This window comes from Manis pentadactyla, chromosome 14, assembly GCF_030020395.1.
Source record: "Manis pentadactyla isolate mManPen7 chromosome 14, mManPen7.hap1, whole genome shotgun sequence".
NCBI lineage: Eukaryota > Metazoa > Chordata > Mammalia > Pholidota > Manidae > Manis > Manis pentadactyla.
Genome location: NC_080032.1, coordinates 80,207,850 through 80,229,542, shown reverse-complemented (window position 1 = coordinate 80,229,542; position 21,693 = coordinate 80,207,850). Strand labels below are relative to the sequence as shown.

The 21,693-nt window shown below is 41.6% G+C and overlaps 1 long non-coding RNA gene across 1 annotated transcript in view; it reads left to right on the top strand.

Annotated features, from left to right (window-relative positions):
• Positions 1 to 10,712: 10,712 nt before the first annotated feature.
• The window catches only part of LOC118914540 (uncharacterized), a 53,223-nt gene continuing 42,242 nt past the window's right edge, over positions 10,713 to 21,693 (top strand). The window contains exons 1-2 of the long non-coding RNA XR_008993698.1: positions 10,713 to 10,811; positions 14,867 to 14,966. This is a non-coding gene — a long non-coding RNA (uncharacterized LOC118914540). The remainder of the gene's footprint in view (positions 10,812 to 14,866; positions 14,967 to 21,693) is intronic.

The window sequence follows — 21,693 nt, the reverse complement described above, 5'->3', positions numbered from 1 at the left end:
CCCTGTCCGCCCCGGTTGCGCGGGCCTGGCCGGCCGGCGTCCCACCCGAGCCTCCCCTGGTTTCCCTGTGCGCCGTTCGTGGCCGGCGGCTCGGGCCCCGCGCGCCTCGGCGGCTCTCGGCGGGGTCGGGCGCGGGCCGCGCGGGGCCTCCTGGCCTGGCCCCCCCCCCCACCCCAGCCCAGCCCCGGGCCGCCGCACGCTGTCCAACGCGGCGAGCTCCGTAGGACCCGCAGCCCATTCCTGGTAATGAGCGCCCCGCGCACTGACGGAGTCCCCCAAAGCTGGGCCGGCGTGCTCTGCGGCCGTCCTCAGTTTAGGGCGCGCTCACAGCCCCAGGAGAACATGTGGGGCGTGGGGGGAAAGCCCGGCCGTGGGTAGAACTGCCCGACGTAACACCTTGTCAGGGATCTCATGTCTCAGTATGAAGGGATGTGGTCCCAAGAAGCTTGTTCGCCAGGGAACCATCTCCTGAGGCCTTGGTTTGCTCCTTGGAAATTTCTGGGGGACAGACGGGAAGCAGGAGAATATTGGGAATTACTACGTATCGCCTCTGGGAGGTGTTGAGCTGGACCCGAGTCTCATCTGCTCCCCTGCTCCCTCCCTCCGCGGTTCAGGGTCATTACAAGGTGACCTTACCAACCAGTTCTGCTAAGGCTCTGTGCCCTACCCCACCCCTGGGCAAAGCTTAACGCGAAAAAGGTGGTGACAGTAGCTAATGGTCACTGACTGTTCTGTACTAGGCTGCGTGCTGCGTGCTTTGTGGGACTTAAACTCACAATTCTCACAATGGCTGGATGAGGTGAGTACTTTCATCCCCATTTTACAGATAAGGAAACAGATTGTGAGAAGCAGTGTGTCCACCAGCTAAGAGGACCGGAACCCAGGCAGCCTGACGCCAGAGGCCACCCTGTAAGCCTCTCTGTGCACTGTCCTGTGGAGCCAGGAGCTGACTTTGGTCCGGGGACCCTCCAGGCTCACCTCATATCACATTAAGAAGACAGGGAGGGGCCTTCCTTCATCCCTGCTGTTGTGTCAACTACAATAAACCGAAACCCTGGTTAAGCATGGTAACTGTCAGATGGTGTGTTTGGTCTCCTGACACGAAAGACCATTCTGGAAAACCCTAGTGACTAAAGCTAATTTTCTCATTGCCCCGTGTTTGCAACAGTACCTTAACAAAATTGTTTAATGATTAAACTTTATATAGCCCTTCATTCCTAGCTCAGGCCATTGGATGATATCAGATCCTGTTTTCCCCACTAAACATATGGGGAACCTAAAGAACTGACTGAGTCATCGTGTATGTTAGGAGCAAGTCCACGATAGCCTCATACAAGGTCAAAGGAGCCCGCCTTTGCTGTCCCCTTTGGTGTCCTCATCCCCGATCCCTGGCATGGAGGCAAGAGAGCCAGGGGAGGGGAGATTTGTCACTTTGGAAGATTGTGGTTAGTGTTCCCCGTGGTTAATGTCTCCTGAGGAAAGGTTTAGGGGGAGGAGGCTGTACCTGCTTATATAACCTCAATTGTATATCAGAAATAAGTGATTGGAAAGCCCATTACTGCCCCATCCCAGCTGGAAGACCTTGGACAAGCTGTGAAGTGTAAGACCCAGTTTCCCCATCTGTAAAATGGAAGTTAACCTGCTATCCATCTGCTGACAGATAGCCTTGCTCCTAACATCTTCCTCTGCTGCCTGGTCTTCCTCCCCTAGTTCTTTAAATGCTGGTGTTTCTCAAGTTCCCTTCTAGTCCTGGTCTCTCCTCACTCAACACACGCTCCCTGGATGATTTCTCCCAGGCCATGAGCCCTGTTGTCATTTGAAGTCTTCTGTCTTGCCCAGGTCTCATTCCTGAGTTGCAGACCTGTGTATCTGACTGCACAGAACATCCCCATTTGGACAGACTTAAATGTTCCAAACTGAACTCATTCATCACCTCCCAGCCACCTATGATGAAAGGTCTGCCCTGCCGCTGTACGACCCCACCCAGCTGTTCAGGTCAAAGCCTGGCTAATTCCTCTTTCTCTTAACCAATGGCCAGTTCCTACCCTGGGTCCGGCTCTTAGCTGCCTTCTGACTCTCCTAAAACCTTTTCCCCGGTGCAGCCCTGTTCCCTCCTGCAGTCCCCCTTGGTGGTTCCTGTTGCCTTCAGAATGAGCACGACACAGTCAGAAAGACCCTCAAGACTGGCCCAGGACTAGGTCTCCACCTGCTCCCCTGGCTTGCACTCCACCCTTCAGCCATTCTTAAATTCTTTCAGTTCCTCTAAGGATGCCAAATTGTTTTGCTGTTATTTCTGAGTTTGGGCATAGGCTATCCCTAGAATGCTGCCATAGCATATCCTCTCATCCCCAAACCCCGTCTTCTAACGGCTCCCACTACTCTCTCCGTTCTCACTGTATGTCACTTCCTCCAGAGAGCTCTTTGCTCTCCGCCCAGTTCCACTGTGGGCGCTCCTCCAGCTTGCTTGAAGAGGGTGCACCATCACTGCGCCTGTACTCTGTATACCAAGTGACTTTAAACTTTGCTGAATCTCTGTCGTTACTCATGTGGAATGGGGATCTATCAGAATCATCTGGGGTGCTTTGTTGACCTGCACGTCAAAACCCCATCTGCCCTCACTACTCCCAACTTGCTATGGCTGTGTCCAGAGCTGAAAATCATGACATAAGGAGCCCCTAGTACTGACGATGCTGGGCTGTTCCTTAGGCATGTTAGGAAGGGAGAAGAGAACTGCTGTGCTAGGCTGCAGTTCCGCAAGGAAAGGGATGCTGTTTGTCCTGCCCACACCTGGACAGTGTGAGGCGTGGAGTAAGACACTCAGGAAGTACTCAATTAACTGGAGCTGTGAGGATTAGATAAAAGATGGGTACTGAGTCCCCAGGACATAGTAGGCATTTGGTAAGTTTAGATAATGTTTCTTTCCACTTGCTAAAATGGAGCTTAGGAGTTAATCATTGATACTTTGTGTCTCATCCTGGCCACCCTTTATCCCCCAAGTGAGTGAAAGTCAAAGAGATTTACAGTAGGTCCCAAGAGCCCTGCCACACACTAGAGCTGTCTTTTGTTTCAGGGTATTTTTTAAGCATCTTCTGAAACCTGGACCTGCTTTTTGGCCCACACTGTTGTTAGTAAGCAAATTGCCTCACATTTATTGTTTCTCTGTTGATCTGTGTTTTTGTTGGTTTTTAAGGAGAACTCTGTTCTCCCCAAATTCTTTTAAGGGAAACCATCTTCAGAAAAGGAACTTTATTCAGATTGTCTTTGAAGACGTAGGATGGAAACTCAGGAGTCAAGACTGGAGATAGAAAGGTGGAGGCCGGAAGCTAGTAAGAGCCGTGGCTGAGTCTGAGGCTGGGTAGGGCGCTCCCTGGCAGATGGAAGGCTGCAAGGCATTGGCGGCCTGGGGTAGTTTCCCCCAAAAGAAAAGAAGAGTTTTGGAGTCAGGTCTGGATTTGAGTTTGGCCATGTCTATGCGCCTTGGTCAATAGCACCAGCCCTCTGGGCCTTTCTCAAAAGAACAGGATTCCATTTGTCCTACGATACACCCTATTGTTTGTCAGAATCAATGGCATATATTTGCAGAAATACTTCCTAAGATATAAATAAACTAAATACTAAATATAGATCAATTTATACTAAATGCTAAATAAATATAGGGCATTATTAATACACAATAGAATTATAAATATAGGTTATTAAGATATGGATTGGAACTCAGAACACATTTATTGATGATCATGTTATTAGGTGATAGAACACAAAGAAGAGTGAAAGGGAAAAGGAGTTTGTATCTATTGATTCTGCTAACTTCTCTCCCAAGTACTTTACAATCTATCTCTCTTAAGGGCACAAAGATTCTGTCCTCAAGAGTCTCATATTCAGAAAGGTGACACTGGCACATATTAAAATTCATATAAAGCAATTAAGATAGTCAAATGGCATTTGACAGATGAGGGAGCTGTTAATCTGCTAGTCTCTCAGAGATGAGGGAGACATGAAATATTGCCATTGATACTTGGGCCTTGAAGAATAAAGTAATATAGACCCATAAGGAAGGGAAGGGCATAGCAAGTAGAGGGAACAGCAGTGGTTCTGTGAAGGTGTCAGTGAGGGGAAAGTGAAAGTCGTGTGGTATAGTAGACAGGGTGACGGCAGCAAGGGGGTAAGGTGAACAGTGAAGCTGGGGCTGGTCCCGGGGACTTCTTATGCCATGGTAAGAAATCGGGGTTTTATGTTTTATGAGTCAGACTCTCAGGACGTGCTTCTTTCTAGAAGGAAAGACTTGGTTAGATTCGGTCCATTTAGAAAGGTAACTGCATGGAAGCCACGCTGGAGACAAGGAGGCAAGTTGGGAAGTAATTGCAGTAGTTCAAGCAAATGATCATGAAAACCTAGGACAGTGGTATTCCAATTGCTGGTTACAGCTCGTAAGTGAATCTTGGGATTATTTTAATAGGTCACAGCCTGCATTTAGAAAAAATAGACTTGAGTGGAAAAGAAAGTATCAAAGAGTCTTATGAAATAGGGTCCATGTTTCATAAAACTTCTGTTTGATTTACTTGTTTGTGATGCATAAACTTTCTGGGAAATTTGAGTTTTGAATAAATTCACTTCTACAACAGATTTAAGTCTTCAAAATGAACAGAGTGGGTTTACTTAAGATGTAGCATGCTTAAGTGAAATGTAGGTACTGTCATTGTGAATACAAAACAGGGTTGAAACCATTTAAGTATAACGTGGGGTTTATTACCTGGAAAGTGAAAGAAGTGAGAAAAAAATAATTATTAGATTTAAATCTTGAGTAAATTTCCTCTTGGCTGCATTTTGAAGATTGTATCTTAAAAATGACTATTAAAATTTTTGAACTGCAGAACACATATCATGTGTCACTTCTTACCAGGAGTCATGGTCAAAGAAAGCTTAAAAACAGTGACTTAGGACAATGGGGCAGCAGCTGTGGGGTGAGAAAGAGGACTCTAGGTATCAGAGAAATGTCTGAGGTGAAATTGAGACTAATTGACCAACTGGAGGTGGGGTTAAAGGAGAAGGAAACTAAAGATGATTCACAGGTTCCTAATTTGGGTTGCCAGGGCACATGGGGACATAGTTCAGTTCAACCAATCTCTCTGAGATAGGAAGTACAGAAAGAGACAAATGAGGAAGGCACGGTTGGGACCCGTGAGGCACTCCACGTAGGTGAAGAGGCTCAATCAGGGTGTGTTGATAAAATATGGTAAATGCAATTGTGAAAGTATGGACAAGATGCTGAAACAAGCCCAGAGGAAGCCCAGCTCAGTGTGAACAAGAGCTTTCTAGAGGAAACGTCTTTGAGCTGTGTTTTGAAAGAGAGTTGAAGCCAGCCAGAGCAGATAGGGAGGAAGGAAACAATACAGCAAAGATCTGAGAGGTGGAGCAGCGGGATGTTTGTGCGTGAGTAGTTGTGTACAGGCGTATGTGTGAGTGGGTGTGTGAGCCAACCGGAGAAGAAGTTGGCAAGCGGTAGATGAAGCTTTGTCGTGCTCAGGAGCTCTTAGCTCTTACAGGAAATGGAGATCCACTGAAGGGGCTTTTAAAATTAGTAGCAAAGTCACAACAAGGTGACTGTGTTTTAGAAAAGTCCCTGTGTCAGCTGAGTAGAGGAGGTCTTTGAGGGGAACTACATTGCAGATCAAGAGACTAGAAATGGAATATTAGATTAGTCCATGTGGGAGATGATGGCCTGTGTAAGGGCAGTGAGGAAGGAAGGGAGAGAAAGAGCCCAAAATTGGCAAGGTGTGGTCATTTATTAGATACAGAGAAATCGATCGGTAAGTGATCAGGAAAACGGAACCCATGCCTGTGAGTTTCACAGAAGAAACTTAACATGAGGAACTGCTTTAAAGGGTTTTAGAAAAATGGAAAGACAGATAGGAAACAGTTCAAAACCCTAAGATTAGGAGGAGCAGGGCTGCTACCCCTAAAACTGGAGGGTCCAAAGGGACAGGTGGTATCACCACAGTCTGGGGGCTGTGACTGCGTAGGGGGAGCTGGGCCACGAAAGAGATGCAGTCACTGAAGCAAAGAGAGGAAAGAAGTGCCCTCCCTGGTCCTCTTGTCTCCACTGGGCCAGCCTGCTAGTTGCTGGTTGGCAAGAGAGCCTGGTAAGTGGAGTCTTTGCAGAAAAACAAAGCAGAGGAAAGTGAGAAAGTAGATCTGAGCATAAACAGGCAAATGAACAAGACCGGAGGATGAAGGAGAGGTAATTCCTCCCTGCTGTCTTGCCTGAATTGAAGTTGGATGGTGGTGTCAGAACCTGAGATTAGGAAACCAGAACAGTGAGGGGGTGAGGAAGAAGAGACAGACCAGGACAAGAGTCATCTGACTTTTAAAAAGACCCTCGTGGTATTGTTATGTATTCGCAGGATTGGTTGGTGGAATTTGTTTTTTTGAAGAACAGTTTTAATAAATGTTCAAAAGCTTGGTAACTACAAGGGTCTTTTAACATATGGGGGAAATCTCAGTGCACAGCTTTCCCCCCAGACTTTAACCCTCCCCTACATCTAGTTTATACTGTTGGAGTTCACTGTCTATGGAAAAACTGGAGGAATTTATTGAACCCTTATTATGTGCCACCCACTGTATGTTTACAGACTTTGCAAATGATAGACTCAGACTAGGACGTACACTCTCATTTCAGCCTTACAGTGGTTTTATGAGGTGGGTATTACTCTTCCACTTTTACAGATGAGAAAATAGATATGTAGGGAGGTTTGGTGTCCCTCATCCCCTCTTGCACCTAAGCCTCTCAGCCAGTAAGTGTCAGCTGAGGCTGGGACTCTGAACTGAGGGGGGGAGGGGGGGACTCAAGACCCTCATTTTATTATCAAAATATTTTAGAAGGTTTCAAAAGAAGTAATGAGTGTCATTTGATCACAGCCTTCTGCTGTTTTGCCATCTTTAATCCTAGCCTGATTTGTTTTACAATCTAGCCTAATAACCAAGATTATTCTTTAAAACAATGAGATGGTGGCAAGGCAGATAGCTTAGAAAGGAGACAGGGATCCAAGAGCCAATAGATAGTTGGGTTTTTTCCTATTGGCAGAAGCCTAGCTTTACCAAGTAAGCGTTAATACTAGAGATTTAAATCTGTCAGTACATGTTAAGTATGTCCTCCGCAATTATTCATAAAACTTGCTGTGACTTGCTGATACAGCTAGCTAGATGCCTATGTGAATGAGTTATTCTACTTCTGAAAATATCTGCTGCTGGTACAGTATGCTGGCTTCCCCATAAAATGGTTTTCCCCATAATAAATAATAGCTGGAATATCTCTTTCTATAATGAAATATTTAAGTATTAATCCAGCCATCCATAAACACCACAGGAGTTTTTGTCATTCAGCCAGAGTTCTATTTTCTTGGTGTTTTCACACTGTGGAGATACCCTTAGCTGATCTGGCTAGGTATTTTGGAATGAAAAGGTAGAACCAGTTCTTACTTAAGTGATTGTTGTTGCAAACCTATGATCCTATTTAATTCTATGCTGTTACTGTCTGGGTGGTTAGGAGTTCTAGATGTAATTTGTCTATATTTTACTTTTATAGCCAAGCATGCTAAATTACATATTAAGACTATTTAGCCTTCTTATGGCTAAATAAAATCAGTTCACTTCGTTACTATTTTTATGTCCAGTTTTCAAGCTCTTTAATCAGTCTTTGTGCTATGCTCTGTTCCCTTTCTAGTTTCTCCACATTCTTTTGAAAATATGAAGCCTCAGACTCAATGTGAGTTTCTAATATGGGTCTTACCATCCTACATACATTGGGAAAAATTACTTCATGTTTTTGCATATCATATTTCAGAACACTGTAGGATCATCTCATCTTTTTAAATAGCAGTTTGACATTGCTGACACATTCATGGTGAGCTAACTTGAACACCTAGGTGGTACTGTAAGACTTCCTTTCAACTATTTTAAGTTAAAGCATCATGGAAGTTGTTATGATGGCTCTAACTACCATTTAAGAAAAATATCCTTCAAAATAGATCATCATCATTATAGTCTACATTTTAAAGCTGTTTTTTCTTCTGAAAGTTCAAATTCCTTTGCAGTAAATTGTCTAACCTCAATTAATCATATGGCTTCAAATTAAATTTTATATTTATGTCCTGTGTGTAATTTTAGACCCCCAGGCAAAACTTTTCATGAAGGGCTTGCCTTTTAATCCAGTATTCTCAAATACTTTCCCCATTAGTTCTTGGCAGGGTAGGGGGCGGGAGGGGGCTTTTTCTGGGACTTTGATTTCTCATAGTCTTTGCATAAGACTTTTTATGACTAAATAAAATCAGTAAATTTTCATAATATCAGTATATCTTAGAAAAGTCCCTATTCAAAAATATTATTTTTCACATGACTGAATTACTTATTTCTCTCTCTCCCACTTCTACTTAATCATGCCTAATATCGCTTTTAAATAGTGCTAGCAAAAGGAGAATATAAATTTATAGGTCCTGATCAATATCTTTTTATTCCAGGCAATGTTCAATTTCATGCAATATTTAGTCTTCTCTTTAGAGTTCATTAGATTACAAATGGATAAAGAACGTCCATCTAACCTTACTTGTAAATCCATTCCTTTTAGCTAGACTTGGAAGTCATATTGGCCATGGTACTGATTGGCAGCATCGTGCTATCATCCATTTAATTTTTGTCTATAGATGACTATAATCCATTTCATTTCTGTATCGGTCAGGGTTCATTTGCAGAGAGAATAAAATCTACTCAAGCTAGTTTAAGCAGGAAGGGATTTATTATGGGGTATTAAATGGCTTGAGAATCTTTGAAATGGCTGAAGAAACAGACTTAAGGTTGAGCTTTAAGGACAAGTTACAAATCCACAGAACTGGAGCACCAAGTCGGCTACTGCCTCTTCTCGGGTCAGGAAGTGGCAGGTTCCAGAACTGCACTACGACTGCCATGGCTGCTGGCAAAACCGACGCCCCACTCTCCACCTTTGAGGCCCATGTAGCCAGTGACTAGACAGTGGAAGTGCTCTACTAATGCTGTCGCAGAAAAGCGCACCTCCACACCTGTGCTTGCCAGGAGGGGTAACAGACGTATGGCTTGCTCTTCCAGAAGTGCATCCCGTTGGCTGATCCTAACCAAATTCTGGAACCCAGCTGCAAGGAATCTGGGAGCCTCTGCAGAAAAGGCAAGCACATTAGGAGGATGGAAAGTATAAAGCCATCACAGCCACAATCAAATGGTGACTTAAATGTATTGGGATGGAAACAAGTTATGCCCTCAAGCCTTGCATGACCAGTGAAAATGTGTTTTTAAAAATAAAATAAATTATAAATTTATTATAAATTAATTTTGTAATAATGAAGGGAGAAGTCCTTCTTTGTAACTCTTAATATAAATATACCTCTTAAAAGATTTTGATGTAAGATTAAATATTACAATAGCCTACGACTCTCTGTGATGGCTATTATTGGATCGGTTCAGTCCTCATGCAACAATTTATGAGCATCTGCTACATGCATTGCATTGAGGTAAGTCCAGTAGAGTTTGCAAATGAATAGACATAACATTGCCCCTTCCCTCAAGCAACTTGCATTATGAGAAATAGAAATAAACATGAAAGAAAGGTTTTCCAATGGAAAAAAACGTGGGCTCAAATCTCTCCTATATTATTTGTCAAACGTGTAACATTGCCATTAGGTATGCATAAACCAAGCAACATTCGAATGTGAGTGGTGTGCCTCAACAAATGTTAAAGCTGTGTCTCTATGGAGGGACTTAAGTCAAATGAATTCTTTTTTAAAACTGCCGTATAGAGAGAGGCAGAGACAGAGAGAGAGCAGGAGAAGAGAGAATGGTGAGAGAATGGCTAGAACTTAGTAGGCCTTTGACAAATGATAGCTATTAAATAGTTGTGGTAATAAAATAAAAGCTGTAGAGGAATTATGGGGGGAAACTACATGATTTAGAAGGAAGTGCGTGGCAAAGGTAAGGATGTTTGATCATCTGCCTTGCAGGAGCTAGTTTTAGCCTAAAGGTTTAAAATTCCCATCCAAACTGGTTTTAAAAGCTTTTCCTCATCAAGTTTTCTACAACGATCACCCTCAATTTTTGTATGATGCCATAGTGTTTTTAGTATCTATTATGTAGTTAACTAACAGCACACTCTTATCAAAATAGATAAGTTTAATCATTCTAAAATATTTCTGTCAGATTTCGATTATCTGTCAGATAATAGACTCTCATTGAATTTCAGACCTTTTAATTACAATTCAATGAGTTTTAACAAAGGCACTAAGTCACATGATGACAACCACAATCCAGATGCAGGGTCTTTCCACACGGTTCTAGAAAGTTCTAGTGCGCCTTGCGGTGAATGCCCCTTCTCCAGCAGCTCCTGGGAGGCTCTCATCTGTATTCTGTCCCTCTAGTTTTGCTTTTCCAGAACATGATATAAATGGAATCATACAGTAGTAGTATTTTGTTTCTGGCTTCTCACACTATGACTATTTTAAATGTATCTCCAATATAAAGTTTATATTTTTTAAATAAAATACACACAATTCAGCCTGCAATATTTAATAAGCTTTTAATTAATTTGTAAATGAGTAGAGTTATAGTTAGTGTGCCTTTAATTGTCTTTGAACTTCTACTTAAAAACTAAGCTTTTGACCCTTGAAAAACTTTTATTTAACAGATGGTCCACAAAATCTAGGATTTTGGGTGGTAGTTGCTGTACTAGAAGTGAAAAACTACTCTAAACAGAAGAATGAACTTGCGTATTTTAGAGCAACTGCTGCATGTATAAGGTAACCCATTGGAAAACAATTTCCTTTTAACCCTTTGAAAGACTCAAAATGCAAAATATCTAGTACCCTTTTTTGTGGTTGCAGCAATGTCTTTGAAAAGCACGCCTTTCTCACTCGCGGGAGTTTCAGTTTTGCGCTGTGGATGTGCCTTACTGCAAACAGCTGTAGCTATTACCTCTTCGGTTCTGACAGCAAGTTCAAAGTCTATCAGATTTAATGTCTGAGCACAGGGTGAAGCATACCTTTATGTTTAAAAAAGCCTGTTAGATGTATTTCTTGTTCGAGAGATTTTAAATGTAACTTTGGGGCATCTTAAAAAATGTGATTTCAGCTTTAGTTGTGTACATGTAAATGCTTAGAGGCAGGAGGAAAATATTTGAACTAGAACCATTCTTTCAGTAACTTTTTGCACAGTTAATCCTTTAACTGAATATTCTCAGGGTCATCAATGACCATTTTTTAAAGCAGTTTATTGAGATATACTTTACGTTTCATAAAATTCACTCATTTCTAGTGTGCAATTCGATGGTGTTTAATATATTTACAGAGTTGTGCAACTATCTTATAATCTAATTTTAGAGCATTTTCATCACCTCCCAAAATATCCTTGGACCCATTAGCAGTCACCCCCCACCCCTCATGCCCACAGACTAGGCAACCACTGGTCTACTTTCTGAATGACAATGATTTTTAACTGGGTAGGATATTTTTTAACCTATAGCAAAAAAGGGACCACATTTTCATATTTACTCATGTTAAATTCTGTAATTTTAGATATTAATATATGACAATTCAGTATTACCTCTGTTAGAATGCCTAGATCTATTTTGAATTTTTCTAAAAATAGTTCTTTTTTAAAAATATAGATCTTTCCGTTCCTTCCTTCTTTGCAGTTTTTAGAGCTCTTTCTTTGAATCCTTTGAACATGTAGCTAAAGGACAGTTGGCCTTCAGGAAAGCAAATATTAGCATGAGTGGTTCCAAAAACCCCTTCCTTTAGCAATTAGCAAGGAGTTTACATAACTAAAAATATTTCAACAACACATTTTCTCAACAAGTTACTTCGTGAAAGTAAACAACAAAAATTCTAAAATATATGAACAGCAGCACTTTTGTTAAATGTGTTTTTTAAGGCTTTAGGTCTGTTTAGTGTTTAAAGGAAAACCTTCTGGTTGGGGTGGAGAGATATTGCCTAACTGCTACTTGGTATTCTTTTACTAGTGACCTCAGCTCTCCCCTGCATTTTTACTACTGGTAAAGAAAACAGTGTTTCCAGTTTTCTCTGCAACAAAGTTTTCATCGGCTGAAGACAAAAGTTTAATTATTAGAAATAGAGTGCCTTAGAGATACGCACTTCTCAGAACAGTAGCGTCAACAGGAAAAAGGAACCAGAAAACATATTCCATCTATGGTAATGTGGTCTAATTTGACATCTTAAAAGTTGGCTTCGAATTTCAGAAGAAAAGGTTACTGTTAAGCTTACTGAGATATATTTGTTAAATTTCTTTTTATTAGCTTATATCTTAGTTATTTATTGCTATGTAACAAATAACCTCCCAAAATTTAGTGCCTTAAAACAAGAACCACTTATTATTTCTCAGAGTATCTGTCCCTAGGCCAAGAGGTAGGGAATGGCTGGGCTAAGCTGTTCAGGTTGAGTCTTCTCAAGAAGTTCTCCCAGGTGTCTTCTCAGGTTGACAGATATAAAGGCTTCCCCAAGGGCTAAGGTGGCCCACTTACATGGCTGGCAAGTTGGTGGTGTCTACTGTCAGGAGACCTTAGTTTCTTTCCACATGTGCCTCTTCATAGGACTATTTGAATATCCATGACATGGCATATGACTTCTCCCAGAGTGAACAATCTAGGACAAGGCACAGTTGCGGAGTCACCTAGACTCAGACACCATTCACACTGTCTGACTTTGTTGGTCACACAGTTGATTCATTGTGGAAGAAAGTTATGCAAGGGCATGAACACCAAGTTGGTGAGAAACCCTGGGGGTTTTCTCAGAGGATGGCTACCACAGCTTATATACTGTAAGTCGCGGTTCATTTCTAAACATTACCAACATGCAAAACCATTAATTTCCTTATATATATACATATATAAAGGCCTGATGAAAATACACACCTATTTTAGATGCCAAAGCAATCAATCGTCTCTTTGAGAATACACTACATGCAAAGAACTGCACTGGAAACATAATCTTAAGAGATGTGTCACACGTGATAGAGTAGTCTCAGAATTCCATCAGAAGAGTATCTTTGTGACATGTTTCAGAATGATGTCCTCTGCTCAAGTTAGGCATGGAACTCAGCCCCAGTCTTCAGAGTTATGCCTGCCCCTCCAAGTTCTTTGGGAAATTCTGGTTTTCTCCTGGTCCTGAAAGAAAGCAGAATGCCACCAGTTAGAAACAGGGACAATTTTGTCCCTTTATATTAACAGCAGACATTCATGTATATGATGTCTCCTTTTCACAGAGAAATCTAAATTCTAGACATGCTTTGTTTTGAATATTGGGATGCATCCAGCATTGATACATTGACATTTTCCTATTTTTTGACATTTGCTCACAAGAGAAAAGATTCTGGAAGCATCTTTTAACAAAGGGGATGTTCACAGTAACTGGTTATCTGCTTTACAGCTTTCTTTTCTTCTAGAAAAATGTAGTGCCTTAAAACAAGAATCATTTATTATTTCTCATTTAATAAACCCTTTCTATCTGACTAAGCGTTCCTCTTCTTACCCTTGTCAATCATTCCAAATGGAAGCCGCTGCCATCTTTCCAATTCTAGCTCCCTGGCTGCAGGAGTTGGCCCACCGTGCCACCCAAGGGCCTCTGGCCACCATAATTAGTTCAGAGATTAACCTGCAACCCAAACCAGACTACTCATGATGTTGAGAGATTTTCTAAGTGGCTTCTTTTAAGAGGAAGAGAAAGGTCTCTACCTTCTCCAGTCACAAAATGATTCTTGAGATGCTGGTGGCTAATTTCATTCTAGATAGAAAAGAATCAGTCTGAGACAGAGATGAGACAGATCTAGTCATAAGTCCCTGGTTTCCAGAGTCCTGGGGGCCAGCTCACCGTTCCAAAGGCTTGGTTACACAAGCAAATACATCACCCTATTTGTTTAAGATGAATCAAACTAGGTTTCTATCATTTATACCCACAAGCCCCAACTAGCCCTCTTGAGACGAACCAGGGAAGGGAGGGGTTATTCCACTTCCACCATTATATATGAATTGTGCTAATCAGAATTGATTTGGCTGCACATGAAGGAAACTCTGTTTGAGCTAGCCCTAACACAGAGGGAGTTTATTGGATCATCTTTCCAAATGCAGGAAGGGCATGGATGAGCTGGCCTGAGGAATATCTGGAATCAACTACCTAAATGCCATCAAAGCTCTCTGCTATTTTTCTCTCTGGATGTCAGCTGTATTCTGCCTGAACTGTGGGCTTGCTGTTTTCACCGAGTGGGGATAAGACTCTTGCTGACAGATTCTAGGCTCACATCTTCACAGTATCTGAGAAGGAAGTTCTTCCTCCCCCATTTTTAATTAATAGACGTTCCAGGAAAGGATTCTAATTGGCTTGGCTTGGGTCACATGCTCATTCCTGCATCAAACTGGGGCCAATAATGTAGGTACTGGAATGGCCCAAATTGCTTTTCATGCCCTGTCCTTGATCCTGCGGCCAAGGATGTGAACTCACATAAGAACAGGCAGCTCCTATCTAGAAGCAATGTCTACCGTGAAGTAAAAGGAATTGTTCTTCAAAAGGGAGAGAAACTGGCTCTGACAGGGTGACTGGGGAGGTCATTACTATAAGGATGGCAGTAGATGCCCAATTTTTGTGTTTACCACAATTCTATGCTGTTCATATGTTTTATAACAAATAGGTAACACTTTGAAAAGATATTAAACCTATATTATGTGTTTATTTCATTTTAATATTAAATGCTTTTCTCCTGAAGTAATATCCAATTTGTAAGATATGTCAGAAATCATCTGTTTTGACCACTACTAATACAAAATATTTTACGTTGTCCTGACCAGGTGTTGAATATCTTCGTTTTGTCAGTGGTGTGAAGAATGGGTGAAATGCACTTCTCTTGGAAACAAAAAATTGGGACACAAGCACCCACAGAGCTAAAGTGTAAGTTGACTAGACTCAGAGCTATTAATTGATCTGCTATCTTCATATTACATTGGAAAAATCATTGCCTCTCTGGTGTCCTTTTCTTGGTAAAAAATGGGATTAGCAATAATAATACTAATAATGTTTTAAATATTCCATAGGGAATGGGGAGGGCTCTAATGTCTTATAAACACAATCCACAAGGAGCAGTTTTCATCATTTTCTTTGTACTGTTATGAAAATGACATCTATTCCATTAGGGTATAAAACTAGCCTGAAATGCTAAATGGTAATTTAAGTTCAAGTGGTAAAAGATTTAGCATTTATTGGACACTAACTTGTTCCAGATCCCTTATCAGGTACAAAATGTGATCTGTGTTCCCCTGGAGTTTTGAATTCTCCAGCAAGAATTCTTTCTGCTGTTCAGGGACTTTTGTCAGGGAAGTGTTCTCCCCCGAGGTAAACTGCACTTTTAAATGTGTACGTGGTATTTACAATTGTGAACCTTTGATAGGAGGTAGATTGACCGTATCTGTCATAAGTGTTTAGGAAGTTGTGACATTAAGCATAAAAGCATAAGGAGGTAAAAATCAATATGAAAGTAAAAATTAAAGACAGCCGTTCATGCAACGTTAGGTTTGCCTTGCTGGACTGTTCACGGATCATCACCGCCATCCTCATCATAATAACTACGCTCGGTGGGTGGGTAAGAAAAGCCACCTCATCCCTGAAATTCCAGGACTTTGTACACCTGAGACAAGCTTCTTAGGAAGCTGGGTCTGAGAAAAGATGGGCACCTGTTGGCTGAGATTTGCCCAAGCATGCTCCTCCAATGGGGTGCAGTGGGGAAGAATAGAGACAGATGAAAACTTTAATCCTGTTCTACATACTGGTGGTTTGAACTTTGACCTGTGTTATTCAACCTTCATAGACCTCAGAGTCCACATCTAAATTTATATACATGTAAATATATAAAAATAAATATAGATTAAACATATACATATTGTGTAACAACTATAACCAGCTGATCTGCAGACTTCTGTGGGGTTATGTAAGATGATAATGTCAAGTAAAGTGCTGGGCAGGTAGTAAGCGTTTCACAGAGACCAGTTGAATTGTATTTATATTATTGTGTCATGAGACAGCCTCACCTCCCTGAAGGATAATATGGTCGAAAGAGCAAACTGTAGGACTGTGAAGACAGTGAAGTTGGGGAAATGAGTGGTTGGCAGAGCACTCCTGGAATAAATGGCTGGCAGCCCCGCAGGCTCTGTCTTCCTTCTGGTGGGCTCACACTCTCCTCACTCCGCTTGCCTTGCTCATTCTGTGCCATCTGGGAGTCTTCTGAGTGTGTCTAAGGTCCTTTGACCCACAACCTAGAAAGCCAGCACTTAACTGCATGGAGCCTGTCCTCACCCTCCAGTTTCCATCCAGCTTTGGTCCTGTCCACCCAGCTGTGAGAAGGCACAGGGGAGACACATTAGGAGGGTGCTTAGCGTAATGTTGATGTAATCCTTTAGTTGCTGCAGGTTTTATTTTAACATTAAACATCACAATCAATAGGATGTGGAAGTAGGGCTATAAAATTAATGATGATTAATAGGCAGAATGATACCTTTCCTAGTGGTCACAGTTTGAGGGTTGCAAAAGAGAGAACTGTCATTGAGGGAGAGTTTGTGGGGGTGCAGCTCATTTAATCCAACAGCCCCTCGGCTCGGCCATTGCTCTCCAGACACTGGTCTTCAGCTTTGAGAGTCGGCATGGCACCATGGGAGCAAGGAGTCTGATATGATTACACTGGCAAGAGATTGCTTTGTTAAACAAAGCGACAAATTCTTCATCTAAATGAGAAATGTAGCGAACACATGGGAGAGAATCTCCCGTTCATTTGCTCAGGGCAAGCTGTCTCTTTGAACAGCCAAATGCAGAAGGTCATTCAGGGAGGAAAAGAAGTAACAACCAAGGAGGCAGCCAGTCTCAGGGGATATCTGACCAAGGCCCAGGGGAGGCTGAGGAACCACCCCATCCCTCACAGACAGCTTTCCCAGCTCAGGTGCCACATTACTGCTTGGACTCTCCTGTTCAAAGTTCCACCTGTTCTTGTAAATAGAGTCTTTCTTCAGTCATTGTATTTATACAGTTGTTTACATTTTTCTTAATTATAATTACATCTTTCCATGTCTTCCTCAAGTAATACTCTAAACATCCTGACTGGAGTTAGTTTGTGACTTTCCCTGAACAACCTTTTATTCACCATTGCCAGGACTCTCTTGGGTTACTCTTATCTTCACTAATATCATCCATCCTTTAGACTAAGAAAATCTCATCTTCTAGTTTCTAAGTTGTTAGAGGAAAACCTTACTTCCCTCTATCCACGGTTATAAGCCACATTTAATGCTTTATTCAATCTTGAAGACTCTGGGAGAAGTAATGTCGCTAATTCTAGGTCTATAAGTTGTAGTGTAATCAAGCTTTGCTTCATGGATTCTGCATACCAAAGTGAATTATGTAGGCAGTGGGGTAGATTAGTCGTTCAGCAGCCGGATGGCTGATCTAGGTGGCTAGCTTCTCTGGTGTAAACAACTTGAAGACAATATAAAAAATGCATCTTAATGACTTGTACTAGAGTCTTTCCCCATTTGTGACTATGTATGTGGAAAGATTTGACATTTTATTTATCAATAATCATCACTATTACATAAACGAAGTGGCTGTCTTCAAACTGTAAAGAATTTACATGATCTTGGTATAAAAGGATTCCAGGGGGAGCTCTTGACTATTCAGCTGAAATTACCCCCTTACCAAAAGAGCCATTTTTTAAAAAGGACTCTATTAAAACTGGGACTTTTTAAACATTATAGTAACAAGTAAAAACTCTCTTGCTCCCACAAACTGGGATAAAATTAGGAATCAAGGCGTGCCATACACTTGGCCAAAGTCTAGACATAACAATTAGTATGTAAAAATGCAGCAAATGTGCATTCTACTTCTTGCTTCCTACTGCCCTCCTCCCAAACTCACTTTTCCTTTATTCCATACCAATACATAATGTTGGCCAATTATTTAACACTCTGTTCTCCATCTCTTAATTTGTTAATTAGATTTCTAATAAAATCCCATAGATCTCTGCCAGGCCTAACACACCGCGGTTTCTGTGGCCTTTTCCCTGATTAGTACTGCACCTCACTGTGTCAGTGACTCTTTAAGCTATAGAGGAGGCTATGCAAATGGCTCACTGAAGAGTGAGAAATAGAATGTGAACAGTAAAGTGATGTCATACAACATGGAGATTCCTGGGACTGAATCAGGAGGACCAATCCAACAGCTCAGACCGGAAAGCAGCTGTATCTGTGTCCTAGGGTGGGTAGCATATTGAACCAAATTCTCTTTCTTGAGATACAGTCTGAATAAGTCAATTAATTATGTCTAGTAATAAATGCAATGCCTCTTGGAAGCATCATTTCCTTTTTTAAATTTAAAATTTTATTTTGAAACAATTTCAAATTTACCAAAAAGTTTAAAGAATACTACAGAGATCTCCCATACACACTTTATTTGAATTCACCAATTGTTAAGAAAACTTGCTACGTATTAATCACTGTCTATTATTTTTTGAACCATTTTAAAGAAGGTGGCATACATACATCATGCCTCTTTATCCCTTTACACTTCATTGTGTATTTCCTAAGAACAAGGATATTCTTTATGTAATCATTGTATAGTTATTAAATTGAGGAAGTACAATATGGCTAGCATACTTTATGGCCCAGTTTGAATTTTGTCAGTGTATTCAATAATGAGCTTTATAGCATTTTCTTCCTTCAGTACTGGGTTCAATCTAAGATCGCACATGGCATTTAATTGCCATTTCTCTTTATTCTCTATTAATCTGAAACAGGTCCTCAGCCTGCCTTTGTCTTTCATCATGTTGGCGTTTTTGTTTTGCACATGTTTATTTTATGGAGTATTCCTCTACTTGGGCTTCTTAGGTTTCCTCTTGGCTGGAGTCAGGTTGTATCATTCCATACGTGCTACCCGTCCTTCTCCAGGTATTCCATCTGTGATGGATGCTTGATGTCCATTTCCTCCTCACTGGCAATTTAATTTTGGTCAAGGAGTGGTCTGCTTTCTCCCCTGTATAGTCACTAATTTTCTCCCTGTGGCTAATGTATAATCTATGGGTCGCATGTACTTTTTATACCAGTTTTTGCACCAAATGTCAGCACCCTTCCATTGCTACAGTGGCCTCAGAGATTGTAACATCCCCAGATTACCTTTTGTGCCTTGTGAGATCTTACTCAGGTTTCTCATGTGGTGCCCTTGGACATGAGGTAATTTGGGCTTGAAAGTCAAACAGAGTTTCATCTGAAATGGATTTACCACTTACCATCTGTGTGTATTTAGGGGGGTTGCTTAGCCTCTTCGAACCTCATCTCTAAATAGTGTAATTTTGAAGTTTAGGTGAAATTAAGTGAGATTATGTATGTGAAAGCTCAATATAGTATCTTGCCTGAAGTTCAAGTTGTTCATCAGATACAAAGTCTTCCTCTGCTCAGACTTCTGGTGACCTGTACCGCACTAATGAGCCTCTCCAAGGAGTCCCTGAAACTGGTCCACCTCGCTTCAGGGCAGAGTGTCTCATCCTGGAAGGACAGTAAATAGCAGTATTGTAAGGTAGATTCCAAAACTACCTCAACAGGCTAGTCCAGGGTTTCTGAACTGGGAACCATAGACCTGTATGCCCAGGAAACCTGGGGTATACCCCGTGAAAGCTGGGAGGTGTGACGGCATGAAAGGAAAGCTTTGCTCTTTCTGCTTTGGGTGATCTGTGTCCTGGTTGACACAGCAAATATTCTTGCCCTTTCTAGTTCTGCTCCATCAGAGTCCTGTCCTTAGTTCTTGATGAAGTATTTATACAGGGTCACTGTTTAATTCCTAATATATTAGAATGTAATGTTTCATCATAACTCCTAGTTCACAGGACGGATGCACCTATCAGCCGCATATCTTTTAATGACAAGCATTCAGTAAGAAATCATGGGATATGTTGGGAATTTTGCAAAGTATTTATGGTAGCATCAGGCAGCTGCTGGGATCATTTTGTTAAAACTAGATGCTTGGTTCTGATTACAAAAATAACATAGTTTCAAATTAGGAAACAAGCAAAGTAATTATAGAGTATTTCAGGACTGCAGTCCTGAACAGTATTTCTCAAAAATGTGATCTTCAGAATCTCCTGGTTACTTGTTAGCTATGCCACTTCAAGGACCCTCCAAAGTACTAAGTCAGAATCCCTGGGGGTGGGACCCAGAATCAACATTTAATGAACTTTATATGTGACTCTCTGGTCAAACTAAAGTCGCCTAACTAAGCCCCTATCATATATTTAACCATGTTTCTTGCCCTTCAACTACTAAACTTTTTTTTTCATCCACATAGAGAAAGGCAGGTAAGATTCTGAAAGTGTTTTATAAAATGATTTTCAAGTTTCTATAAAACAATTTGTAAATTTCTAGTGAATTAATGCTTTGCCAGATAAAAAACTTTCTACAATGGGAGTAAGTACAGCATGTAAGTAAGATGTTGATCAACTAGGGAATTAGGTGCCAATTTACATAAATTTGCAAACAAACCCCACCCTCCATTATATGGAGAAGCAGTGGTCTTAAAAGCCTAGTGGGGTGCCCAGTAAGATTGATTGCATCAGCTCTTTTGTTTCTGTTTTCAGTCCCATTTACAAGGTGCGTGCACTCTTTATGTTGGGAAGCTGGGGCTGAGTCCTGATCCACCCTAGCTTGAGGCGTCAGCGTTTTAGCACCGCAGCCCCAGTGTTTGTTTTGGGCCCTGTGGCTTTGACAGAGGTACGGCAGCCGGGGTGGAGATTCTGCCAGGGCACCGTGGGCGGGCTTAGAGCTGCAGAGACAGCTTGGTCTCCATGGATTTAGAAAACCATGGACAAGCGGGATGTTTTGAGCATCAGGACTCACTGACCACAGAAATGACAGACTAAGTCTGAAATTTTTTTCCAAGCAGTTACATAAAAGAAAGGACTGAGAAAATGGGCTCTGAGGTCACATAGATCTGACTTCACATCTGATCCTGCTATTCCAAAGGATGTGACCTTAGGTCTCAGGTTTCTCACATGCAAAACAAGCACAATTCCTAGCAGGCGAATAAGGATTAAATGTCGTGATGTTTATAAAGTGCATAGCACAGAGTCGTCTTAATAAATGGTAATCATCCTTTCACTTAAACTTTGAACACCTCCTCAAATTGACACCTGAGACAGAGGAGGGCTGGAAGGACCGAACACCGACGGTGGCTTTTCTTTCGGAGGGGGGAGGGGAGGGAGACAGGCTGAAGGTGCCGTCTCTTGCCTACGCTCGGTGGCCATACCCAGGCCCAGGCATTGTACCAGCTAAGTGATGATCCCAGACATGACCAAAGGACACCTAATGGCCGAAGATTTGAGGGAGGAGAAATCTGAGGGTCTAGAGCAAGTCCCCCAGCAGTTGTGCCAAACAGAAAATTTTGCTTTCTACTTTACAACATACACACATTTATTTTTATACAAAAACAGTGATGGTTTTCCTTCCCCAAATCTTCACGTTAAATTGATACTCTAGGAAGCTGTGCTGTGTTTATCCTAAAGCCTCAAATGCCACTGGGTGAGTGTACACACAGCAGTTTGGGAAGCAGCCATCCAATCTAAAGAATGAAGCCCATATTCTCTTAAGGCCTCCAG